Source organism: Gasterosteus aculeatus, chromosome 21 (genome assembly GCF_964276395.1).
Source record: "Gasterosteus aculeatus chromosome 21, fGasAcu3.hap1.1, whole genome shotgun sequence".
Taxonomy (NCBI): Eukaryota; Metazoa; Chordata; class Actinopteri; order Perciformes; family Gasterosteidae; genus Gasterosteus; species Gasterosteus aculeatus.
Window position 1 is genome coordinate 4,614,696 of NC_135708.1, and position 27,795 is coordinate 4,642,490.

At 42.6% G+C, this 27,795-nt stretch overlaps 1 protein-coding gene and 2 long non-coding RNA genes across 5 annotated transcripts in view; all 3 read left to right on the forward strand.

The window, feature by feature from the left end:
- Positions 1–27,521, forward strand: LOC144390337 (uncharacterized). Of its 2 annotated transcripts, XR_013454357.1 has the most exons (4): positions 1–4,869; positions 26,698–26,823; positions 26,912–27,025; positions 27,389–27,521. It is a non-coding gene; the product is annotated as an uncharacterized LOC144390337 (long non-coding RNA). The 2 variants fall into 2 exon arrangements; XR_013454358.1 differs by lacking the exons at positions 26,698–26,823; positions 26,912–27,025; positions 27,389–27,521 and adding an exon at positions 4,950–5,903.
- The window catches only part of LOC144390247 (protein NLRC3-like), a 69,892-nt gene that overhangs the window by 8,074 nt on the left and 34,023 nt on the right, over positions 1–27,795 (forward strand). The gene's annotated exons all lie outside the window — the stretch shown is intronic.
- LOC144390378 (uncharacterized) lies at positions 6,875–9,744 on the forward strand. Its single transcript, XR_013454414.1, has 2 exons — positions 6,875–8,336; positions 8,481–9,744. It is a non-coding gene; the product is annotated as an uncharacterized LOC144390378 (long non-coding RNA).

Genomic DNA, 27,795 nt, shown 5'->3' on the forward strand with positions numbered 1-27,795 from the left:
TTAATAAGACCCTGACACACCAAGCTGACCTCAAACTACCAGAGACTCATCAAACTGTTTGTGTCCCACATGAGACCATCAACACAGACAGAAGTAGTGAGGAACAGTAGCCAGGATGAGCCTGAACAGGGAGGAAGGTGATGAAAACCTTGTTTCTCTGGAGCTTTGTCTCCGTGTTATAAGAGAGGACAGTGTCTCCTGACACGTTGACGGCATCATGGTGGGTTGATATGAGTCAACGTGGTCACGCTGCAGGTTTGTGGGCTCTTAACAAGTCAAACACCACTTGGATGTTTAGATGCTGGTCCTCTGCCTCCAGTGTGTGTTTGTCCTTTAGTCCAGACATTATTATTAAGAGACAAACAGTCAGAGAAACAATCTGTTCAAAGCGTCTTGATGGATCATCACAGGAGGAACGTTTGGTGTTTTAAAGGAGTTCAGCTTCACCTGCTTTTGGTGCTTTGCACTGAGAGACGGTTCCCTGGATGATAAGAGTGGACTTGTTGAAGCTACAGGTGACAGTCGCCCACAGACGCTCAGTGAAGAACCAACAGCGGATGGTGGACCTGGAATTAGTATCAACTATATCGTAGAAATGAACAGAACATACCAAAAAAACACCCTATCCAGATAAATGTTGCCATCCGGATGGAGTGAATGTGATTGTGGTTGGATGAGAAGTGTTGGGAGCGGCTAGGGGGTCGTATTAGGTTACTAGCAAATGAGGAACTAACTTATGGACATTAATAGAATTATTAATAATCACTAAGATACTTCTCAGAATGAATAAATAACGGGGCACCACCCTGAGCTAACAGGGACCAATAACCAATACTATAAATCAAGTCTCATAATTGATATTCACTCCTTGAGAGTGAAGATGTTGGAAGGAGTTAAGTTCGAGCACTGGCGATGTATGTCAACGGTCACCACCATATAAATGCACAAGTAAACACAGGAAAACGGTTCTTTAAAGTATAACAGGGTTTATTAACTCACAGGAACACCGATCAAGATCACCTATAACTGCAACCAACAATCCCCATAACACTTATTTTAAACCTACTCACTAAACAAGCAATCAAAACCAGAGTGTGTGTGTGTGTGTGTGTGTGTGTGTGAGCACAGAGGGGGTGAGAGAGAGAGAGAGGGGGGGAGACGAGGGGGGTGCAGTGAAGGAACGGCGGTGCGGTTGCGCGCAACAACAAGCGGAGTGCCGGTTATCACACTAGGGGGCGAGCGAGAGCAGCGGGGCGGAAGTGAGACCGTTAAATCAAACCACCGAGGAAGACGGGAACGTTAAACAGTGTAATACGACTACTGGACGCGAGGGGCGAGCGAGAGCGAGATGCAGGAAGTGTTCCACGTATTAAAGCAGGGGGGCCAAACTTTTTTCACTGACGGCCACATACAGAAAAATATGTGAAAGGTTGAGCCGCTCACTAAAGTTAAGGTATATCACCTCTAGTGTATTAACAGTAATACAAATCAATCAATCAAATGTAGGTCAATTATGCTTGATAATTTATTATACTTACAGAAAAAACTGCATACATCACATCTTTCTACGTATGGGTTTTCATTTATCTATTTTCAAATAAAATCAATCAAATGTAGGTAAATTATTCTTGATAATTGAATGAACTTAAAGAAAAAAAACTGCATAAATCACATCTCTCCATTAACCAAAAGGGAGAGAAAATGTTTGCTCGCATATGTATGTTGTGCCAAACAGACTGGTCATTCTTTTTGCGTGGCGTCGCATCAGAGGAAACTTGGCCTTTTCCAAGCTCCGGTAGAAGTCGGGTAGGGAGAGGAGCTGCATCTCGATGAGTTCTAATTGCAGACTCTCTTCCACTTCTTCTGCATCCAGCAGGAAGGGAGTTGAGAACAGCTTGATGTCTTTCTCAATGACAGAAACATCTTGGAAGCGCTGATTGAATTGTGTCATAAGAGTTGTGATCACAGAAACATATTTCCCCTTTTTAGCAGAGAGGTCGGCCTTTGGATGAGCACGTTTGATTTCGGACAGCGTAGGGAAGTGCGCAAGGTTGAAGTTGCGTAGTTGTGTCTCAAAAAGACGAAGCTTCGCACAGAAAGTTGTGGTACAAGCTGGTCTTTGCCTTGTAGGCTCTTGTTCAGTGAGTTCAGATGACCAGTAAGATCAACTAGAAAGGCAATAAGGGAATAAAACCGCTTCAGCACGGAGCCGCGACTAAGCCAGCGCACGTCACAATGATAGAGTACGTCCCCGTATTCAGCATCGACATCAGATAGGAAAGCTTAATTCTCTGTGGTAGAGCCCTCGTGCTCGAATTATGTTGATAATTTTCACAACTGTGGTCATCACATCGCCAAGCTGGACTGTCTTGGCACAGAGAGCTTCTTGGTGGATGATACAGTGCAATTTTACAGCCTCGCCTCCACTCTCTGGCACCTTGGCGCACACCATAGATGCCATTCCTTTGGGCTCGCCTGTCATAGCGGGAGCCCCGTCCGTTGCAACTCCACACAGCTCGTCCCATTTAAGTTCCATCTTGTCAATTGCACCTGACGCAGCTTCAAAAATGTCCTCACCCGTTGTTGTGCCTTTTAGACTCCGAAGATCAAGCAGCTCCTCCGTGATGCAAAAGTTATCGTCAACTCCCCGCAAAGAAATGAACAGTTTTGCGGCGTCTGTTGCATCTTTCATCACATGCAATGGAGTAAAAGTCAAAAGCACAAGCTTTATGTGACACTTGATTCTGTATGTTAGCTGACAAGTCTTCCATTCAACGCACAATTGTGTTTGTGGACATGCTCACGTTGTTGAATTCCTGCATCTTTTCCGGGCACATTATTCCAGCGACTTTAATGAGGCACTGTTTAACCAAGTCAGCGTCTGAGAAAGCTTTCCCGCGGCGCGCTATGAGTTGAGCTACCTCATAGCTAGCTATTGTAGCGTTTTCTTGTGTGTTGTTAGCAGGGTAAAAGTACTGTTGTTGAGCCTGCAGGTTAGCTGCCATGTGCTGGACTTTGTCCTCTCGCTCAGCAGCAGTGTAGGACGTGAAGGTCGGATGCTTGGTTTCGTAGTGTCGTCGTACATTGGACTCTTTCATCACTGCAACCGTTTCATTGCAAATCAAACAGACACACTTCTCCTTGACTTCTTTGAAGAAATATTCATTTTCCCACCGTGTTTGAAATGTTCTGCATTCACTTGCTATCTTGCGTTTCTTTGCTTCTGCCATTTTGTCGTCGCGGAAATTTGAAACATTTTTTTTGTGGAGAAGCTGCATTAGGACTGCAGCTAGTGAGTAGCTCCACCTACTGGTCAAACTAAGAACTACAATACAGTCAAGGGCAAGTTTCATGTGTGGGCCACATTCCATTCTATTTCTATAATTTGCAGCGGGCCAATAAAAAATGGATCCCGGGCCGCAGTTGGCCCGCGGGCCGTACTTTGGACACCCCTGTATTAAAGCAACGAGGAAGACGACAGTTGCACTGCTATGGCACCGCTATCTGTTGCTAGGGACTACGGCTTGGACGAAGGAGGGGGGGGATACTTAGACGCGGCGCGAGGAGATTCTGTCCCGCGACCTTATTTGGCCGATGTTTTGATAAGCGACCGAAGCCAGTTCAGTGTTTCCATCATTATAACAGGGGTGCCCCCCCATGAAGTAGTACAACGGGGAGACACTGCAGTCCACCTGATCAATGGGACAACGTGGACGTCCTCCGACTCGCCTCATTCAGCCTCACTGGAAAATGGCTTCTGCTTTTATGTGTTACAGTTGTGTGATAAAGGGCCGGTTTCGGAGACAGGGCTTAAATCAAGACTGAAGTAGGCCTAAATCAGACTAGTTAATCCTGGCTATTTAAGTGGCTTGCATGAACATGGCATAAATTTGGCTTAGTTAGTCTGAGACTATGGAGTCCTGGAGTAAGCTTAATGAGAACACCTGGTTCAAGCCTCATTAGACTAAGTGGAAGCACAGGCTGTTGGTCCAATTGTGCTCATGAAAACCTGAAATGGAGTATGAAACACCATTGTTGCAGTGAATTTTGAGACAACACAATGTCAGAGGCAAAGAGAATTCGCTCCAAAAATTATAGTGAGCATGAAAAAGCACTACTAAAACTAATTGTATCGAACCATCCAGTCATTGAAAGCAAAATCCATACTGCTGCTATTGAACATAAGAAAAGAAGTGCTTGGACTGCAATTGGCAAAGAATTCAATGCAAATGAAGATGTCACCACAAGAACAGTACAACAACTGCAGGTGAGTTAATCTTCATTATTAGGCACAAAAATATGTGTTTGTTTCCTGTTGCCTATACCCTGCTTATTTATGGCCTACCCAAATACAATACTCCTGCTGCTTGTAGCATTCACATTGAATGAATATCCTGTTTAAAAGGATAGTAACCTATTTTAAAGGGGCATATGCATGTTAAACATGGTGGTAGAGTAAGATATGTTGCACAAAGGAAAATCCATACCTATATGTGAGGGGGAAAGAAATATACAATCATTTCTCCACCATGACCTAAATTATCAGGAGACAAACTTATTTTTATTATGCCTTATCAGTACCAGTATTTCAGATTTCCCATATTACTATTTTTGTGACATCAAAAAAGAAAACTAATGAATGATATCTGCCTTCATAGGTTCTATGGAAGAACATTAAACTGGGATTAAAAAAAGAGAATGCAGCAAGCAGAAGAGAGCGATTTATTACAGGTGGTGGACCACCAATAAAGGACACATGTGATGAATTGGGTGACTTGCTGTCTGGTATAATAGAGCACCAGCAACCTCTGGATGGTATACCAGACAATGACCATTTGGACAGTGAACATGGAGAACTGAGCACAAATGGTAAATATACCTTAGGAAGTAAATTGGTTACAGGACCATATTAGTTGATTTGAGTTTGGAACAGTGGTCTTTTTTTCCAGAGGAAACCAATCAAGAGCCAGTTCACAACGAGCCTGAACCCTCCACATCTGCTATGGCACCCCTGGGAGATGAAGCGGCTACCATCCAACAGAGACCAAAAAAGATAACTATGCATGAAAAGTTAGCCAGAGAATTTCATGAGCGTAAAATTGAATATTTAAAAGAAGAACATGAAATGAAAATGAGAATTCTAGAGGTTGAACTGGATATGAAATTGGGAGAGAGGGCTATAAAAAGAATTCTGCATACTAGTAGCCATGGTGAATATGAGGAATTGTGAAAAATAAAAATAAATGTATTGTCATTTGGCGTGTGAGTGAGTATTAATCATCACAAACTACATTTTACCCGACTTGGTTCACTAGTTTAATTTTGCTACATTATTGTAATTTTGTACAGAAACAGTATGCAAGCACCACCATACCATAATGGATACATTCCATATTTAAATGCTGAAGTGCTGCACTGTGAAAGCAGCTCTGTGTGCAAGTCCTCGCTGGTCATTGGCTGCCTCTGCCACCATGGGCACATCTGCATCATCCTGATCTTCCATTGGCAGGTCAGGACAGCCATGCTGCTTCAGGTAGTTGTGCAGCACAGCTGTAGCAATGATCACTTTGCAGCATCTTCTTGGCTTGAAACGAATCGTATTTCGTAAGCACTGGAATCGAGTTTTCCATACTCCAAACATACGCTCGATCATCCCTCTAGTACGGATATGAGCTCTGTTGTACCTTTGCTGCTCAGCTGTTGTGGGATTTAGATGTGGTGTGAATAAATAGTTACTCTGACCATATCCACTATAACCAAGTAGTAGTCCACTATGTTGTCCACTCTCAAATTGTGCACACAATGAAGAGTTGAGAAAAATCCTTGAATCATGGGTTGCACCTTTCCAACGGGCAACAATGTTTGAAAACTCCAAATTAGGAGTGCATACACCCTGAACATTGATTGAAAAACAGTTCTTACGATTCCTGTATTCCTCTGCATCAGGAGTTGATGGACACTTGATGGGAACATGACATCCGTCTATACAGCCAATCACTCCTGGAAAGTGCCCATATTCATAGAATTGCACTTTATAGTTGGCTTGCCCAGCAGCATCAGGGAACTTGATGTAAAGACTCCTCAGTTCACAAATGGCACTGCAGACTTTGTGAACTATTCTACATACAGTTGGTTCACTGACACCACACAAATCACCAGTTTCACGATGAAAGATTCCACATGCCAAGAACCTCAAAGTGATCAGAACTTGCAGTTGATTGGACACAGGCCTTCCTCTTTGAGACAGAGAGGAAAGTCTAGGCTCAAGCAAAGTAATTATCTCCAATGCATTTTCCTTGTGCATACGAAAGCGGTCTCGAAAAGTTATTTCATCAAACTGATTCAATGGATCACTCCTATCCAGCAGTATTCGTCTGGCTGGCCTTTGTCGTGCATGTTGGTCCTCATTTAGATATTCCAAATAGTCCATGCTCCCAAACAATCCAAGCTCAGTTTCACAAACAGTAGCCTAGCCTACTAAGCGGGAGTTAAACCTGCCTCCTTGGCAGATTAGTTTAAGCTTCAATTCAGTCCAATTTAGTCCTGGAGTAGCTCTAATGCTCAATTTTGCAATCGGCTTTGTTTAATCCAGAACAGGCTTAATCCACGAGTATTTTAAGCTACGTCTGTGCAAGTGAATTTCAGTTAAGCCAGCTCAAACAGCATTTTAGTCTGGGACTAGGCTTGAGCCTTGTCTCCGAAACCGGCCCAAAGTGTTTGCTGCCTTCCTGATTCCTCATTTCTTTCATGTTCAGGCATGAAAATCCCTCACCTTTTTTTGGGGGGGGTATGGCAGCAAATCACTGCCAAAATTCCAGAGCGCAAATAGGGTTGATGCGCGTAAATCAAACATCCGCGAGCAAATAAACAAATAAATAAATAAATAAATATATAAATAAATAAATATCTCTCGTGAGACGGACTTTTGAACGTGACCTTCGTTGCTCGCGAGGAGAATCTCTGCTCGCGCTCGAAGGAGTTTTCTACGCGCTCGCTGTTGTTCTTTCTGACAGTAAGGGGGCGGAGCCAGTCACCATGGTCTCTACACCTGATTGGTTACAAACCCCGTCTTTGGATTGGCTGGAGTGATGCATTCACACAACTATAGAAGCCCATTTCCGCACTGAAGAAAGGGGATAGAAAGTCTAAATTATGAGATAAAACGTTGTGAAAACACAAACGCCACCTTTATGTAACCGTAGTGGAGCGTAGATGACAACCAGCTACAAGCATCATTTACCATCATTACCGGCACATTAAGACCGATGCGTCCAGCTGAAGAGATTCAGTCACTTGAATATCCAGAAGAATATGGAAGAGATTCCACTGACAAGTGCTACAGGCGGAATATGTGGGGGGGCGGTTACAGGCCAGTGACTTTCTATTCAGAATGTTGGTCCCTGGGACAAAACCAGCTGAAAACCCCTAGAGGGGAAACATCCTTCTCACCTTTTCACCCGTGACCCGTTTTCATGCCTGCATGTCACACTTAAATGTTTCAGATCATCAAACTAATGTAAATATTAGACACAGATAACGCAAGTAAACACAAAATGCAGTTTTTATCATTAAGGGGAGAAAAGAATCCAAACCTAAATGGCCCTGTGTGAAAAAGTGATGAAAACATAAATGAAGTGAGGTTCATCACATCTTTGGAAAGCCCAGTTCCATTTCTCCAGCCACAGCCGTTCTCAATCTAGAAATCACTTAAATAGGAGCTGCCTGACAAAGTGAAGTAGACCACAAGATCCTCACAAGCGAGACATCAGGCTGCGATCCAAAGACATTCAGGAACAAATGAGGAACAAAGTCATTGAGATCCATCAGTGTGGAAAAGGTGACAAAGCCATTTGTAAAGTTTTGGGACTCCAGCGAACCACAGGGAGAGACATTGTCCACAAATGGGGACAACATGGAAACGTGCACATTGTGTGAATACTGAATGGTCTGTATCTGCTTTATCTTTATGAAACAGTTTAATGTGAATGTTCCTTTGCACACGTCCCATGAAGCTTGATCTGTAGCATGACGTCATTTCTCCCGTTTGAATTCACATCTGGTGAAAGTACAGTGACAGGTCCATTTCTTATTTGTTATCCATTCATCTTCTTCATGAATATATTCCAGCACCTCGTCGCTGTGTGGCGCCTGACTGACAGTCTGTGGTCGTCTGTAAGTAGTGGTAGAAGAAGAAGAGGTGCTCCATGTGGACATGAAGGACAAAGCTGTGTGTGAGAGTGATGTAATGTCCATGTCTCCATGCTGCTCTGACCCCCCTCCTCCTTTCAGGGTGGAGCCTGATGGAGTCCGATGGTTGACACCAGGTCTGAGGAAGTGTAAGTGTGCTTTGATTCATGAAGATTCAACCATCTTCACACTGTGACATCACTCATTCACCTCTGTGACGTCATCATCAACGTGTCAGTAGATGAACACATGATTAATAACTGCAGCTGTATTGTGTCTTGTTCTCTCATCAGATTCCTGTGAACTCACAATCGACACAAACACAGTAAACAAACAACTCAAACTGTCTGACAACAACAGGAAGGTGACATGTGTGAAGGAGGATCAGTCATATCCTGATCATCCAGACAGATTTGACCGCTGGGATCAGCTGCTGTGTAGAACTGGTCTGACTGGTCGCTGTTACTGGGAGGTCAAGTGGAGAGGATACATTGATGTATCAGTGAGTTACAGAGGAATCAGGAGGAAAGGAAACCGTGATGACTGTATGTTTGGACACAATGATCAGTCCTGGAGTCTGATCTGCTCTGATGGATTTTACTATGTCCGTCACAATAAGACAGAAACATTCATCACCTCCTCCTCCTCCTTCTACTCCTCCCTCTTATCCTCCTCCTCCTCCCCCTCTGGTAGAGTAGCAGTGTATGTGGACTGTCCTGCTGGCTCTCTGTCCTTCTACAGAGTCTCTTCTGACACACTGATCCACCTCCACACCTTCAGCACCACATTCACTGAACCTCTTTATCCTGGGTTCAGTTTCAGGTCTTATGGTTCCTCAGTGTTTCTGTGTCCTCTTCAGGAGGGAGAGTCTCCTCCTGGTGGAGAACCTTCCTCTCTGCTCACCACATAGTTCAGTCTGTACAGCTGATGGTGGTTCATGTGGGTGTAGATGCAGGTGGAGCAGGTGAGGGGTACCTGAGCTGGTCTGGACTCTGGGGGGTCCACAGCTCTCTGGGACTCAGATGGAAGTGTGAAAGAGCTCAGCTTAATGCTGCTGTGCTCCTTCAATCAATAGATGATCATTTAGATATTGGCTCCTAATTAGGCTTTAATCTTCATCTTTATGTGTTCAAGGAGACATTTTATAAGACGCTCTTTCATCTGTCCCCCCATATGAGACAAATGTGTCCTTATGTGTGTGTGCGCTTCATCAGCAATAATAAAAACAAGGTGAAGAAGGAAAATATGAATGTGTAATTCTTTTTGAGCCCATTTTAACTTCAAATCTTTCTAAATCTGTTGAGTGAAATCAAATCTAATTTCACATAATCAGGTTTGTTTTGAACAAGAAGCTTTTTAATGGTTCAGCAAACCTCTCAAGGAAATATTGAATATGCGTTACTTGTGTTTTTATTCCCTATAATGTCATTTACAACATTTACTCCATGTGTTACTTTAACAGAAATAGAATTGTTTGGCTCTAATGTTAATAAATGACTTTTATTGGAAACAACTGTACATGTTTAAACAGGCCATCAAATAAAGATGCTTTCAACACGCTGTATTATTTCTTTTGACATGAAATACTCTGATCCTTTTTAAAGATGCTGTACTATTGACTTTTGTACTGTTTCCTCCATAATATCTGTATTTATTCTACAGCCCTGTTGCTGTGTCAATAGCACAGAGGAAACATTGGTGGTGCAGCATGTTGAAGAAGGAAGTGAGTAAGTAAAGAAATGAGTAATGAATAAGTTGCTTTATTAACCTTATTAACCTTCACGCAGAGCCGTCTCACAACAACACAAACTACTGAGCTCGCTACTTCAGGTGCAACTTGAAGCTTTCATTCTGCACCAAATATCACACTTAAGTCACCAACAAAAACACACAAAGCACAAGCACACATTTGATAACAGGGTGGAGTTTATCTCCTCACAAAGTGGAGTATTGAAAGTGTGTGTTGGACAGAAATATATATATAAATAAAAGTGATCAAATCTGCTGGGTGTAAAATCTACATACAGCAACATGAATTAGCAATTTTGGTGCCTTAGAACGTTGTGTCAATGCAATGAGCTTCATGGCCTCTTAACCTCTTGTGAGTGCTTATGAGTGACTACAGCTGGTGACTCTGAGGCATTTAAATAGAGCTCATTGGATACAAACGCCCACAAACGCTACAATGGGAAAGTCAAAGGAGCTCAGCATGGATCTGACAAAGCGAATCATTGACTTGAACAAGTCTGGAAAGTGACTTGGAGCCATTTCAAAGCAGCTGCAGGTCCCAAGAGCAACAGTGCAAACAGTAGTTTGTAAGTATAAAGAGCACGACGCTGTTTTGTCACCATCAGGAAGAAAACACAAGCTATCACCTGCTGCTGAGAGAACATTGGTCAGGAGGGGGAAGAGTCAACAGAGAACCACCAAAATGCAGATCTGCCAAGAAGTAGAAGCTGCTGGAACACAGTGTCCATGTCCACAGTCGTGTTTGGCATCTCCATGGACGGAGAGGCTGCCGTGCAGGAAGGAAGCTCTTGCTCCAAAAGCGCCACCTTAAGGCTCGACTGAAGTTTGCTGCTGATCACGTGGACCAAGATGAGACCTTCTGGAGGAAAGTTCTGTGGTCAGACGAAACCAAAAAATGAATGAACTAACGCAGATCAGCTGGTCTGGAAGCGGATACTCAGAGTAAGTCAACTCGGAGTTCAGGGATAGACTCAGAGTTTGTTGAACCTCCTTTCTGGAATACCCCCCATGTCCACCGCCAAGCACGGTGGTGGTAGTATTATGCTGCCAATGGATCTGGTGCTGGTGGATGTGAACAATGCTGAAGAAACAAGTCCATGTCAGAGAGCCTTCACATTTAACTGAACAGCACCAATTCTGTTGTCCAGAGGAGCGGTCAAAGATTCAACGAGAAGCTTGTGGACGGCCACCAAAAGCGCCTAATAGAAGTGAAAATGGCCAAAGGACAAATATTATCACTGCTGTATGTTTATTTATGACCCAGCTGATTGTGTCATGTTCTCTGTTAACCCATAATTAAGTCCTAAAAGAACCAAACCTCATGAATGTTGTTGTGACAGAGTGATTGGAACAGATTCTTCTATCAGAGGAAAATCAGACTTGTAGGAATAAGAGGAAACTCAAGGAGAGCCATGACATCATGTTCTTTACAAGTGTATGTAAACGTTTGACCACAGCTGTAGTGGGTAGATATGTGTGTTTAGCTCTACAGGCTTCATGCTGTCCTGATATCCACATGTGAGGCCGTTGATGAGCGTAGCTGATTTCCTGTCACGCCACCTCATCACTGGCTCTGTCACAGGCACTTTGCTGGAGGCCCACTGGCACAGTTCTTGTTATCATCTCCTATTCTACATTCTCTCTCTACATAATAAATCACATCACAGTTTTTAAATACAATTAGCAGAGCCAGCTGTTTTCTGACACATTGTGTACAACTACAGGATCTTTACAGTAAACTGATGGAGATCAGATGTAAACCTTTGATTATCATAGAACCACAAAATACTCAATGTTAACATTGTAATGAGTTATTTAGACAAGATGATTTCAGACAATATCAGGAGAGAAGATTCAGCAGTGACATAAAATGAGAATATTACTGAACAGGAAAAACAATAGGAAAGCCTACTATATACAGAATAATATGTACAGTATTATACGTTAATTTCATCAACGTACATTTAAATAATAAAACCAAAAACACATAAGGAAATGATGTGAGAAGTCATTTAAGAGTAGCAGGTCCCCAAAAGGGAAAAAAGGAGAGGGACGTCAGCAGAACAATGGGCCGCATCTCATTGACCTTTGACCTGACCATCCGGAGTAGCTGGGTCTCTTGGTGTAATGCATCAGAGGGCGGTCAGGCTGAGGCCCTGCTGGGACGGAGAAATGGAAGTTCTGTTCTCCTGCAGAGGGGCACAAGCATCTTTGGGGAGAGACAGATGGACTCTTCTCTATCGCAGAGGGACTTCGTCTGTCTCTCTAAAGCAGGGGTGTAAAACTCATTTCAGGTTCGGCCCACTTGGATGGAACGCTGGCCGGACCATTAAAATCATATGGAGGGGCTGACGTTCAATATAAAAGGAGCAGAAGTGGCTGCGCATGCGTGAGGACCGTTCTGTGATTCTCACAATAAGTCATCCGGCGGGAGACTTTGACATATGTGCTCTAAAGGTTTCTTCCCTTTGTTGATGCTTTTTCATCTTTCCTGAGCCGATGTGAGAGTTTCAGGACAGAGGATGTCGCATGTGTACAGACTGTGAAGCCTTCTGAGGCCAATTTGTGTTCTTGTGCTGTAGAAAACGATGTGAGTTGAGTAATCATGGCACAACCCCCCTGCAAGGACCACACGCCTGGCAAAGCATCGCAGACAAAGTAAATGCGTGAGTGTAATTCATAGGCTCATTTTAATGCGTCTGCTGGCAGAAGGCGTCATGGATGCATCATCATCCAATGAGATGTTGCTGGAGAAAATAATGATCTCAACTCTTTCAGAATAAGAAGATAAAAACAAGCCCAAAGACACAGTACGTACATCCTCATAACTATTCATTGGTATCGGCTCATGGGTCACATCCATCTGTATATATATATATATATATATCTATATCTATATATATATATATATATATATATATATATATATCTATATCTATATATATATATATATATATATATATATATATATATATATATCTATATATCTATATCTATCTATCCATATATCTATTATGTATATATATATATATATATATATATATATATATATCAGTGGCGTGCCGTGGGCCTTCAGTGAGGTCCTATGAATGAAGTAGAAGCTCTTCTCCAGCAGTCCTTCATCCCCCTTATATAATAATCATCTCAAAACTCTTCTATGAATTCAAACCGTCAAACAGAACTTTGACTATTGACGCATTGGGTGAACACCAACAGTGAGACAACTCATTTATAGTCTGGTTATTGGCCCCTGATCCCAGGGTGGTGCCCCGTTATTATTTATTAAATACTATTAATTTGAATAGTTTAATGTTTCTACCAGCTGATAAACAGGAACCTGCCAGATGTCAACAGGTGCCATTGCTTTTTAACTTTAATAATGTGTGATAATTTGATAACAAATAAGATTGTTACACTTTTATTCACCACATTTGTGTGTAAATGTTGAATATTGAACTACAAATTAGTTTGATACCTTTTTACAGTATTTTTTACTAATTTCCTGAATGAACAAATACATACTGTGAAAATGAGTCAAAGTATAGTCCTACTAGTTTTAGTGTACCTGAGCACAGTACTACTAAGTACACTCTGGGGATGCTGACCATTGTGGCACGGCTGCTTCTCAGTGTGCTCCTCAGGCTTTGCCTCTGTGTTCTTTGGGCCTGATGCTGAAGGTCCACCTGGATTATTTCCTCCTTCCTCCTCTTTGGGCGTTTGTACCTCCTGCTGCACCCTGCTCTCCAACACCACCTGACCCTCCACCTCTGTCTTCATCTCCTGTCCTGAATTGTGTCCCTTTGGCTGTGTCTCCTCTGCTGTGTCCTTCTCTTGCCGGCCACTCTCCCCTGCCTCCTTCTGGACCTTTTCCTCCAGGTCTTCCAGAACACCAACACGCATTAACAAAAGCAATATTCTCTATGATGTTGCTTCATTTGACATCACTGCAGCACTCAGAAGACGTTAGGATGAAGCTGCTGCTGCTCACAGGCTGATTCACATGATTATCAGAAGGAAGTAAAACCCAGACTGTACCTGTATTTGTCAGAAGGTAATTACTCCATGGACATGCGTGTATTAAATAAGGACATGATAAAGTAAGCAGTGCTACAATGTCTTCTCACAGCTAATACGCTTAGCTGCTTCTCAGATGTGTGTTTGATAATGTGGCCCCCCGGACTGGAAGGAGCCCTGTAGAGAGTGACAGATGATACCAGGTGGTAAGTATGGGCACCTTTGGTTGCCTGGTTCTTCCACGTCTCCCTGTTGTGGTGAATCTCCTTGTTCCATGTGACCTTGAAGCCCTTGAAGTCCACCGTGGTCAGAGAGCAGCTGCCCTCTGAGCCTGTACTCTTCACACTGGACCTCTTTCCATCACTGCCACTGACACTGTGGTCACTGTGGACAGTGTAGACACGTGCACACAAACACACATCCTGTCAGACGTGTTGAGGTAGAAAGCTGGTGCCTCTTATTGGACAAAGCAACGCAGTCAACGTTACCCTTCAAAGTAAAAGCATCAACGTGTTGACATGTAAACGGATGTAAATATTGTTTCCTAGCGTGTTTAGATGATAATGCAGCCGTGCTGTTCATGCTTAAGGTTTTAGTGTATTAAAGTACTAGTTTCCTTAAATAAACAGTGTGTAGCGTATCGGGGATCTGTTGATGGAACTTGAATAGATTCTTACTATATGCTGGTTTTTAATAGTGTGAAAACTATCTAGGGAGGGTGGTCATGTTCCTACGGTGGCCCAGAATGGACACATGGAAACAATTGAAATTGGGCCTTTTGAAGGTTTGTTTTAGTTTCTATCTGTGACTTCCTGTCTTGGTAGTAGCGATCTGATGAGATGAGGACGTCAGCCGATGGTCCGTGAGGGGAAGACGGGAGCAGGTTGGGGACGGCTGATCTACACCACAGGATCATCTAAAATAAGTGTTTGTAATCTTCTGTTTGTCACCTCCAGCGTCTGAAGGCAGCCGTTCCAGATCGCGATGCCTCCTCAACAAGCGGAGTCACAGTTTTCTCCATCATTTCTGTCAGCACTGTAAATGTTGGTTCCACCATGAAGTCAATGAATCCTGCCGGATACGGAAGACACGCCCACTTAACACATTCACTTCACCTTGTTGATTCTAATTTGTGTTGACATGTTTTTACTATTTGATAGTAACTAAATAATCACTTAGTTTTCATGCTACTTCCACACGCACAACAACTAGATACGAATGTTGGTCCAGCGTATAAACATCTGAACTTTTCTCCCAAATGAATCGATATACTGGGACAACGGTTTCCATAACAGAGGTACACTGGAGCAGACTGTTCATTAGATAGCAGATAAACAAACAAGCAGCTTCGTGGTGTAAATGATTCTTATTCTATGTTACCAATCTGAGACTGTGCCACCGTGGTGGGTTTGCGGTCACAGAGAGGAGAGAACGGTAGACCCAGCTCCGCTTCTTTATCCCCCTAAAAACGAGTAGACAAAGCAGCGTTACAAGGTGCTGCCATCAAGGCTCACCAACACAACACGTCACCATCTGTTTGCTCATTTCTCATTCCTGTGTCATTTGTACATAGAATGTGGATTTGCCTTTACATGTAGTACATGTTACTTCAGTAGCACTTCCGCAGCGTTATTAGTTAGTATCTCTTCCTTTTGTACTTAAGATTGTCTCAGTGTGACCAATGATCTTATCTGGACCCACATGGCTGCTTCAGCACTTCAGACTACATGTACAATCATCCTGTTGTTGTAATGTTTCCTCGCTGAGTGGATTCGGACTGTCGACATGTTTTCAGCCACAGTTCATCTCCTCCCCTCCCTACACGCCTTCCTCCTAAGTCATTGTCTCACATGAACAACCACTGACTGCCTGCTACTGGAGGACAAGTCCACCAGAAGGTGCTGAGCGTCTTCTACTACCTCATTACTAATTCACATGTACAAAGACTAAACCTTATTCTAATGAATGTATACAATCAACTATTGTTAGCAGGTGGTGAGCTGCGAGCGGCAGCGCTGGTTTATCTTATGTTACACCCAGAGTACTCGTCTGCTTATTTTACCTCTGAAAACAAACTAGGTCCAAACTTTGTCTTCTTCTTATTCGTCACTAGTGCAGAGCCATGTGGAGTACTGCATAAATGAAAAGGCCGCTCATTGATTCAAAGTGGTCACCTGTCTAAAGAACTCCTCCAGAAGGGATGTGGTCCAGCGATGATGGAGGTCCCAGCGTTTGGCAGGGTGGCTGATGTCAGCAGTGTGCAGTAGCAGGGACGAGGCCTTTGCTTTGTCGGGCCTGCAAGTCCAGTCCAGTTAGTGGACGCGGCGCGTGAAGGGTTGCAAAGCAGAAACAATCATGGTTTGATAGTTTCAGCATTGTGAAGGACTGGAGTGACTGGCAGCATGAGGCGGGACGGACCCAGACGTGAAACACTCACGCCTCATGTTGCTGCAGGTGGCTTTTCATCCCGTTGATCTGCTGGAAGTGGCAGGACATGTCTGTGGCCAACACCATCTCCACCACCAGAGCCCGAAGCTCTCTGAAAGAGGGCAGGCAGTAAAACATTCATGCTCCCTACAGAAGGAATCTTAGATGAAGCTTGGGGAAAGTTTAATCAGAGGAGACTGAGATGCTTTCATCCTGTTGCTGTCACTTCTATATTTCTGCAGCAATGCAGTGCCAGATCGATGCAACTCTGCCCCAAACTACTCAACTTGTCCCTAAAATGAGTCATGTGATTCTGCTTGACTGTAAAATAAGGTGACGTGTTACTCCCTGGTATCATCAGCTGTAGCTCCCTCTAAGCACCAGTAGGAGGCAGTATTTTAGAAGCAATGACTTGCACTGTAATCTGGGGGTTGTATTGTACAGTGAATTATTATTTGAAGTCATTGAATGGAAACAGCAGTAAAAAAGGACGTCCCTTCAGCTGCAGCGCTCTTCTCTTACCTCCACTCGTCTTTGGAGAGATTAGACAGAATGTTTGTGTCATCACTGTGCTGTAGAAGGCGATATGCAGCACTGACGTGGTAGTTCTCCAGAACAGCTCGGTCATTGTGCAACATGGCGGTGTCTGACCTGCAAATGCGACACGGCTACTTCAGGAATGATCACCCTCACCGTCATCGTCAACGACCCCCGGTCTTGTCTGTGTGTGTGTGTGTGTGTGGGTGTGTACGTGTGTGTGTAAGCAGGTGTAAGCTGTCAGCCGCCCGCTACCTTAAACCGGATTCTTCGGTTTTACTGTCTGCCTTCAAAATAAAAGCTCAGTAGCGGGAAAAGAAGCGGAAAGAGAAGGAAGAGGACAAATAAGTGAGTTTAGCAGGATGATGTGTGTGTGACGTATTCTATAGATTTGCACAGGGCCTTCGTCTCAGACAGGTTGATATGGTGGAGGACGATATTGCTGTAACCCTCTCCAAGATGGGCACAAAACTAAGGAAGGTCTGCAGACCTTTTCATTAAAATGAATGTTTTTGGTTTCTTGTACCATAAAGCTTTCGCTCTCAGTCTACTTTCAGTCTGCATGTATAAGTATTCTCATATGGTTTTTCATATATGAAAAACTAAACAACCTTTGTCGTTAACATGTAATTTGTATATGATGACACTGTAAAAAGTAAAAATACATTGATTTCTTACATTTAGTTCATCATAGGTCATCATGTAGTTGTTCAATACACCACATGAGCTATTTACGTTTCTTTCCATTGTTTTTTAACAGTATGGGAGAGGAAGAATGGGTGGCATGGAGAAGACGGAAATGGGTCTTCGGCGTGCTTGGTGTGCAGCAGCAGAGGAGCAAGAGAGCGAAGCCGGTGCTGCGCCTTGTAGAAAGAAGAGGACCTTGTGCCACTGAATGCGCATCATGTCAGGATAGGATCAAACATCATTAGTGATGAATGGCGTGCTTATCGTTCCCTGCATGCACTTGGCTACAATCATATGACTGAATCATGCAAGGTGGCATGTAGATGCCCAAACAGGTGCTGAATCAACTGAATCATTCTGCCCTTTTCGATGCTCCTTTTCTCTTCTCATTTAAGTACCAGGAGGAGCTCTTCTTTCTGAGGGTGAACAAGATCACCTGATTCCTCCACCTCGCGGTGCCTTTTGGAGAGTGACTTCTTTGTTGGTGCTGGCTGAATGATTGCTCATTCGTTCCTCCATGATGGGCCGGGCCTTGGAGGACTCAGCCCAGCTGTTCTGCATGTGCTCTTTGGTGGAAGCCCAGAAGAAGTCATGATGAACATATCAAGGACTGTGCTGACCTCGATATCCGCAAGACAGTCAAAGTGGTAATGTACATTTTTACAGAAAGATTGGAATGATACCGATTTGGGGCAAGTAATACCTGATGTCAGATATATAACACTAAAATCACACTGTTTGCTCATTTAAACCAGCGTGCTGAAGCAATATTTAAAGCATCTAATTATAGTGACTGATAATTAAGTAAAATGGTTTTTTTGAGGATGTGACGAGAAATGAGATTATTTTACATGTGGTTTAAGATCTCAGGCTGTTGTCAGCCGTGTAATTGAAGGTTATTGACAAGTTGTTCTATCGCAATTTATTCTATAGATTCTGAATATAATGCAAATCTTGAGAAATTAGACAATCTATTCTAATGGTCCTTATTAGCTGGAGGGTACAGAAGAATTGTCATCTGAAGGAAAGAACAATACCAATGAGTTGTCACTGTCTTGGGATTTGCCTCAAGTCACATGTGAGAACAGAAGATGCTGCTGGACAAGCTGGTGCTCCACGCAGTGAGTATTCTCATCTGTACTTTAACAGATCATTTAAACCAGACAGACAAATGAGCGTTGAGGTTCAGACTCACAATGTTCACATTGTGTCTTTTTTGTGCTGCACACAGATGTTGGTGAGTTGATTGTTTCGCGCTAGTTAAGTAGTTAAAGATTAGTAAGGCGGCTTTCCTTTTCGTAATGCAAATGATTTGCAGGAACTTGGAAGAAGCTCAAGACGGGTTAAACAGTTACGAAGGGGCTTAAAAGAGACGCTGATCTGGCCTTTGCTAACTGAGAGGAAAGACACAATTCCCCTTCTCTTTCCAAGAGCATGTGATGTACAGCGCACACCACAGGTCAGTGACCCCGTGAACTCACACTAGTGACTTTCTCAGAAATGACATGCGTTTTCTACTCTCATGCAGACTTTGGTTAAAGTGAAGTTACTTATTGATCACTGGTTTCCTCCCTTTAAGTTAAACCGACATCACTGCATAAGCAAGTACTGCTCAGACATGGTTGTCCTGAAGTCTTTGCAAGTTGTGTTTCATAGAAATGAACTGACAGTAATTGCTGCCTAAAAGGAAGGAAACCAATTAAAGTGTTACCGTGTAAAAACCTCCACTGTTACATTACAGGTCATTTAGCAGACGCTTTTACCCAAAGCCACTTACATTACACTTTCTTTTTTACATTTGGCCCGGGGAGCAATGAGGGGTTATGTGTCTTGCTCAGGGACACTTCGACTTGAGACATCACATCACATCACATGTCATTTAGCTGACGCTTTTATCCAAAGCCACTTACAATTTGACCTGATCTAATTAGATCAGGTCAAACCCTAGCAGAGTTAGGAGGGCACACTGGCAGTTAACTTAATAGTAGAATCTAGAACACAAACTGGCACTAAAAGACTGAAAGAGCTTGAGCAAACTAGCAACCAAGATAACTTCAAACAAAGAGAACTGGTCGTGAGACGACAAAAACTAAAGCAAATCAGCAATCAAATTAACTTAAGACACTAGAATCAACAGCAAGTTTAGCAGACTAGCTTGGTTTAAAGAAAGAGATACTTAGTCCGATTTCAGGTCGCCTGGATGTCTGGTGGCCTTGTAGAAGAGATGCACACTGGCTAACTAACCTGTCCATGTTTTTTCTGCACTTTTAATTCCATAGTTTATTTCCCTGAAATATATATTTTATTTTTGTATTGTTTTTAATTAGGAAAAGTGTTGTTATATGTATAGTGTTATATTTATAATAAATACAAATTAATAAAATAATGTGTTTGTCCTTGTTAAGGGCTAACATGACAACTGTGACTATGTATGTACAAGTATGTAACTTTTCCAGTTTCCAGCGAGCAATTTATCCGTTGAAACAACGTTTAAAAGACGTCTGTGGCCCGACGTTGAAAAGACGTTGCAAAATGGTTTAAAAGTGAAAGTTGTTTCAACGTCTATTTGTAGACGTTGAAAAGACGTTCACGTATAGACCCGTTTTCAACGTGATTTATAATATCGGTGGTAAACTTTGTCCTAAATAAAAACAATACAAAAGTAAAATATATATTTCAGAGAAATAAACTATGGATTTAAAAGTGCAGAAACAACATTTCTGTGTTCAACAACAACAATTCTGTGTTTGTAGACCATTTTTCTGAATTATTTGAACTTCATTTTTAGATTCTGTAACAAGATGTGGCTGTGAGTCACTTGAGTTGGGATAGTATACCTGAAATCAGCTGCGTCTCCCTCATCCTCACTTGAGGATTCTTTGTGTAAAGGGAGTCAGAGTGCAGAGAGCAGATTCCTCTGGTCAACATGTTTATTCAATTCAAATCATTTTATTTTGTTCAGCTTTGCAATCTGTAAACATGCAACATCCTAAACCCCAAAATGTAAAAAACCTTCAACCTGGAGAAACCTGAGGAGAAAACAGCAAGGCAGTAGGTGTGTAGAGTATGAACAACTTACAGATGTACAGAACATCCAATTCCTACAACAGAAATGATTCTAATATTGTGGATTACTAAGCCAGGGGTAAGGCAGGACCAGTGCAGGGACAACCATCATCAGACGTAACCTCCATCAGATACAACCACCACCCACAGAAACCTGTGAGGAGGGAAAGCACAAAGGCAAAGTTGGTCATTTGGGTTTATGATGACAGTAATAAACTAATAATAATAACAGCAGCAGGTGTTAGAACCCTCATTTATAGATGGTTTACTTATTACATTATAAACAAGGTAACAATTCATCTGCAACTTATGGTATTTCTGGAGTAACATTTCCAGGTATATTACACAGTATCATGCTTTAAGCAGCAGTAACTTACAATGTGTTGGCCTCTTGTTTACAGAGCACAACTTGTTGAATTCAGCCCTTCACCCTTGCAATCTGTATTTAGCCCCATTGCTTTAAAAACGTATTTTCAATGTGAAATGCAATAATATTTATGGGTACAGCAACAATCTAACGCATTAGTAACACCAAACACACGAAAAATATTCTGGGATGTTTACTTTTGGTCCAGGTCGTCATGCTGCACGCTAGCATGCTAACTAGCAAACTACCTGCGCTAACGCTAACTAGCTTAACAAAAAGGGATGTCCTTCCCGTATCGGGTGGGCAGCACAAGTAAAACACCCGGTTATAGTTCCATGTGTGCTTCATCCAAACACTCCCGTACTTACAGAGCAGTGGAGCCGGTAGTCGTGGTTCTATCAGCCCGTTCATGTCGCTCTGCTGCCGTAACTTCGCCTCGTGCTGCGTCCGCTCGGAGCTCTGCAGGCGTCTAAGAACTCGCGCATGCGCGTTACAGATGTGAGCGGAGTCACGTGTTTACAAGTAATGTTTGAACCTGCCCGCATTATTATGTCTTAAACGCATCTTATTAACAGCACGCAGTCCGTAGTTTCATATTTATGACGTTTTAAGTGAAATATTAAATACGTTGAAATTACACCTTCGCGTAGTCCAAATTTCGCCGTTATGACGTTTTAAGTGAAATATTAAATACGTTGAAATTACACCTTCGCGTAGTCCAAATTTCGCCGACCAGTTCATTAATTATTATGAAAATCTTAACGTTAATATCGTCCATATTTCAACCTTACGTTACATCATGACACATATGCAAACAAATTGACGTTTTCTGGCACGTTGATGTTTCATCCCATTTTTAGTCGGTTGAAAAGACGTTGAAATGAGGTCTTAGACGTTCAGACCTCATTTCAACCCGATTTCAACCATATTTCAACGTTGAAATTACGTCTTGTGCTCACCGGGCTAACTTGCACTGCATCCTCGTCTCCGTGCATTTGTATCGATTTAGATAACCCGCGTATAGGATACGACTATAACAGTGATTGTACATGTAGCATAAAGTCACAACATGCAGCATCCTGCGCTCTTTCATCATGAGCGACGCGATGCGGTTTACGTGCACGTACGCAACTTTTCTGTGACACACAACGTTTGGTGGCCACAACTATTTAGTGCTGACAGGCAGCTGTTTACTTACTATTCGCCCTCCGCTTCGCGTCACAAAACAGAGTAACGCGAGTAACGAACTCGTTTCAATCTCAGTAATTGTAACTCCGTTAATTTATTTATAAAAATACTTCGTTACATGCTCGTTACCTCTAAAAGTAGTGGAATTACAGTAAAGCGTTACTTTGTAACACGGCCAGGACCCCTCCACATAGACACAGTAGTCGTTTGTGCCACGACAGTTTTATTCATATTATTGCTTGCTTCAGTTTCATTGTATCTCAGCATCTTTTTGTGATTCCGTAGTCCGCTGCCTAAAGAGTGGTGCAAGGTGTGAAAGGGGATCAAGTTCCCGTATTGTGATTTAAACATGTTTTCATTTCTTTTTATTTCAATACTGTACACATGACATCTGGGGTGTAACGCTCAAATCCTGTGAGAAGGTTTCCAGTCTTCTTCTCCTAACAGATTTCTTCCTATTTTCCCATTTCGGAGGGTTTTTTTAGGGAGTTTTTGTTCTGTGGCAGGCAAAGTTTTGTGAGCGATTTCCAGATGTTCATGTTTGTGATATTTGATGTGGTAGATATCAGATGGTAAATTTTTAGAGTAGTCATTCTAAATTGATTGCATAGTTTGTGATTATTATGTAATCAAAAGAGTTGAATGTAATGGGAAAATGATATGTGACCCTTTTAAATGCTTCATTTGTATAACCAGTTTATTAGTTGCAAGTGGTTGGATCACAAAGGCCCTGACATAAGAACTGATGTCTCCCTCTTGGATTAGATGTTTCCAGCGGCATAGCTGTAGAGACTGAACAAAGTGTTTGTTATGTCTATGACCACCTTTGTTTTAGCATGTTGGGAGAGCAAGGACACGGTCAAAGAGCTGACGTGTCTCACATGGACAAGATGTTCCCAGTACCCTGGCTGTAGAGACTCAACAAGATGGTCAAAGGTTTCTGTTGACGCCACCGATATCTAAACTTAGGTATAAGAACTGCCTCGATGTGTTGGGGGCAAAAAGAAGGTTCTTGACAGTCTACTGACCACGTAGCTGTTGTGACCCTTTTTCCTTTGCAAGGAAATAAAAGGAGAAAAGACATACTTGACTCAGAGCCTTTGTTTCTTACTTAACGATTGTCTGTGCAAAGTCTTCCACCACATTATTACTGAACGAGATTCAAAAAACCGAGTCGGTAAAATGATCCGAACTTCCCATCACTACTGCGCATATCTCAAGTCATAACTTCCACTCTTTATCATTTGGACTTTGACCCTTCTTGTTTGTGTGGTAGAAATGGTTCCATTAGTCCACGAGGACAAAAGTCCACACATGAGCGCGTCATGAGAAAGAGGCGGTTTCACGTGTCACACCTGAAGCAGGAGGTGAAGCGGCTCGGGGACTTTCCTCACTGCAGAAACAGCTGATTAAATCCATAATTCCCGTGAGAAGCGGCAGAGGTAAGACGTGTGTGTGTGTGTGTGTGTGTGTGTGTGTGTCTTTGCTGGCTCGCTGTGTGTTTCACAGTAACTCTGCAGGCTTTGTCTCACTCAATGATTCATAATCCACCGATTCGCTGCTGTTCTTTGGCTTCAAGCACCGACAAAATGTCCCACTCGGTCCAAAGGTTGTGGACAAACCTGCACGTCATATGTGACTCTTCCCCACCAGCTAAAGGTGTGTTTGGAGTATTTTAATGTGGATTCCAGCTTATTGTAGTCAGGACTCTGCCGAATTAAAAAAAGATAATGCGTTGATGTATTTTATCATGATATATACCCTAAATAATGGTTTCCGGTACTGGTTCTGGTCCGGTTTTACGTCCACATGTCGACCATCACGTGTTTTAGTTCTGTGAGATTAAACGTTCTTCTCTTTCCTCACATCTGTTTTAAAAGGTCGTGTTTATCAAAGTTGAAATGTGAATATGGTGGATAGAAAGTGTGGATTCATAGTTCTCACAGCGCCGACGTTTCCTGAAAGCAACACAGTTGAGGACACGCCCCTCATGTGATGCCACGCCCTCTAAGCAGATCAGGGCCAGAAGTCTGAGACAAAGCAGACGTCCTCTTTTACCCGGTAGTGATGGGAATTACGCCTCTTTTTAGAGAACCGGCTCTTTCGGCTCCCAAATGGCTCTTCTGATTTTTTGGTGCTTAAATTAATTTATCACCAACAATAATGTAAAATTATGCGCAATATGAATTACTGATGTAAAAAAAACACTGTCAAATGTTTTTATATAAATACACTTTTATTTATACACTCTACAGAGTGATAAAAAAATAAATTAGTGCAAAAACAAACGTTTAACTATTTACAAATGAACTTAACTAACTTTTAATTATTTTAAACTTTTTAATACTTAACAAATTTAAAGTGAAACAACATACAGAAGCTTACAGAATCACACAACAAAATATAAATTAAAATGTGTAAAAAAAAAAGAAAAAAAATCAGCATGCAGAGTTTTGTCCTTCAGCGAAGATTTACATTGAGACCAAGTGGCTCCGCTTTGAGGGGCTGATCCTGTTTCTTCTCTCTGAAATTATCTGCCCTGTTTTGGAGAAGATAGAGATTTTAGTCTTGCAGACTCTACATTCTGCATTAGATAGATCAATGTCATTGACATGTGTCCAGATTTTGCTGCGTTTCCTGTTGACACTCACTTTCTTCACTTTTATTTTACCGCTCTGTTTCTCTCTTGACTCCTCCCTCCTGTTCGCTGCTGCTGTGTGTGTAAGTCCCGCCCCTCTGCCCTGTGCTCAGTGCAGACACGCCCCCACACATATTGACCAATCAAATGTGGCTTGAGAGAGAGACACGCCCCCACACATATTGGCCAATCAAATGCGGCTTGAGTGAGAGACACGCCCCCACACATATTGACCAATCAAATGCGGCTTGAGAGAGAGAGAAACAAAGCGGCTCCCGTCGTTCGCGTCAAAGAGTCGCTCTCAGAGCCGGTTCGTTGGCGACCGACACGTCGCTAGTATTTCTAGTACCGGTACACCGAGCAACACTCTGGTGGAATATTTCATTGTAACTAGTTCGGGAGAAGAGAATCATTTATTTCTATGGTTATCTAATAAAAACAAAGTCTTGCTGAATGATCAAAGTTGTAAAAGTCAATTGATTTCTTGCTAGCAGGAGGTCAAATACACGCGCACGTATTACAGAGCTCTGTGGAGACGCGTCTCCGAGCAGCGCTGAGCTTTTATACACACACATGAAGGTCGTCTCCAGTGGCCAGTATGACAAATTGCGAAGTGAGATATGAAGGTTGAGATGAAGTAACAGACAGTTCCTTTGTTCCAGCGTTTGTGTGAGAGCAAGTTGACTCGCCCTCCTTTCTTTAGACTCCGCTGCAAATGGAAACGTTGGGTCATTCTGCTTTTCACACGTCAAGCTTCAATATAGACAATCTTATGCTAAAAGTGATCATTATGTTCTAACATATTTGACCATGACACATGTCATGTGATACTGGACTGTTTTACTGACTTCTAGACTCTGAAGGAGATGAAGAGGAGAAACAGCACAGCTCCATCTGCTGGAAGATGAGTGCTAATGTTCATCTTTTAAATCATTACATGTCATTTAGCTGACGCTTTTATCCAAAGCCACTTACAATAAGAGCGTTTCAACCATAAGGACACAAACCCAGAAGAACAAGAAACAACCAAGGTGCACTTTCATCAAATAAGCCGCTTTACAACTTGCTGTAGATAAGAACCATTATAAGTCCAATGTAAGTGCGACAGTTAGTTAGTGTGTTAGTGGAGGTAGAGTCTGAAGAGGTGTGTCTTTAGTCTGAAGATGTGAAGGCTCTCTGTGGTCCTGATGTCTTCAGAGACCTCCTTCCACCATTTAGGAGCAGGACAGCAAAGAGTGGTGATCTAGTCGCTTGTAGCCTATTGCATCAGGTGTGTATTTGGTACAATTGTGTGCATTCTGACCTCATGATCATAAAGGCCCACATGAGTGAGATTGTAGGTTGTTTTGCATGTTCATGTTTCTGCTGTCGGCTGCAGCTTCATCCCTGACAACATATCACTCCAAGGTTTAGTGAAAAAGTGTCAGCTCTGTAGCTCACAGTAACATTACAAAGAAGCCATCGCGAGAGCCCTTAATACTAGCATCAATGTACGAGCGTGCTATAACAAGCTTATTAACATTGCTAACGAGGTGTCTTGCTAGCGGCTAAACGTAGCGATATATGATACACATCTCGTGTTGTCATTCTGCATGCTGAGTTTTAGTGGCCTATTTAGTGATTTAACATAAATAACGTCCTGATGGACCGCTGCCTCCTGCCAAAGGAAAGCGCTTAAAAGAAACACGACATTTATAGGATGAGAATTTAAAATGACGTCTCTTGACACGTTGTCTCAAGACAACAACACAAAGTGTCCCATGAGAGTTTTAGTGTTGAGGTGAATGAGCTTTGTGTGTTTGTCCTGATGAAGATAATAACGTGTGAGCTCTGCCAGCAGGTTGGTGTGAAGGTGTGAAGGTGTGGACTCTGCTATGAATCAGGCTGAGGACCCAGAGGACGGAGTCCCTCCCTCTGAAGCTCCTCTGTGTGGGGAACATGACAGCCAGACCAAAGCTCAGAGGTGAGAGGACCATCTCCAACTGTCCTCCACTCGTCTCCATGTCCCAACGTCTCTGACTCACTGACTCTGCTTCTACATGTGTGACTAGGATCCATCAGAGACCAGGACCTGGACCTGGACCCAGCTGTGTGTCCATGAAGAGTAACCGGTCTATGAAGCCTCCTATAGTCTTCAAAGACGTTGGTCCCTCTGTAGATGCAAGGTGAGGGTCTCAGGCTGATGATGAGGTGTTTCTACCAGACTCTCTGGTGGAGGTTCTGGGTTTCTTGCTCCAGGGCCCTTCAGCAGTGTCCAGTGAGGGAGGGAGAGCTCCATGGAGGACTTGGTGAGACCTGTTGGGACTAAACCAAACTGACTGGTGAAGAAAACAGTGAGCTGAAAGACTGAGCTGTTGATTCTCAGTGGGACCAGCAGGACCAGTAGACCTAAACCACTACAGGGAGTCATGTGGTCCACATCCAGACCTCACGTCATGGACCTTTACCTTGTTTTGGTCTCTGTGAGGACGGACACCATGTGAGCTGATGCTTCATGATTAGATAATGATGTAATCTCAGTGTTTCAGTTCACATCAGCAGAGAGGAAAGTCTCCTGAACCCAGATGTTTGTCCATGAAGAGTGATCGGTCTATTGAGCATTGGATTGACTTCAAAGATGGACGCCGTTCTTATGACACAGAGTAAGTAGGGCCCTATAAAATCTGTTTCATTTTTCTCAAATTCCAGTTTAATTTTTTCCACAAATTCTCTTTGTTTTTTAATTTTTGAGAATTCGGTTTTTAACATTTTACGCAGAGACAGTGAATTAAGAACTGAAATGTAGACAATATATTCAGTTAAAACTGAAAACTTCCGTACATAGAACCTTATTTCAGGCAAAAACATGCTGCATGATAAAAACATGGCAATATCTTTTCTTGTGTGTCCAAACAGAACAGTTATTCAAAAAAAAATTCAGGTTTATTGGTTTAAA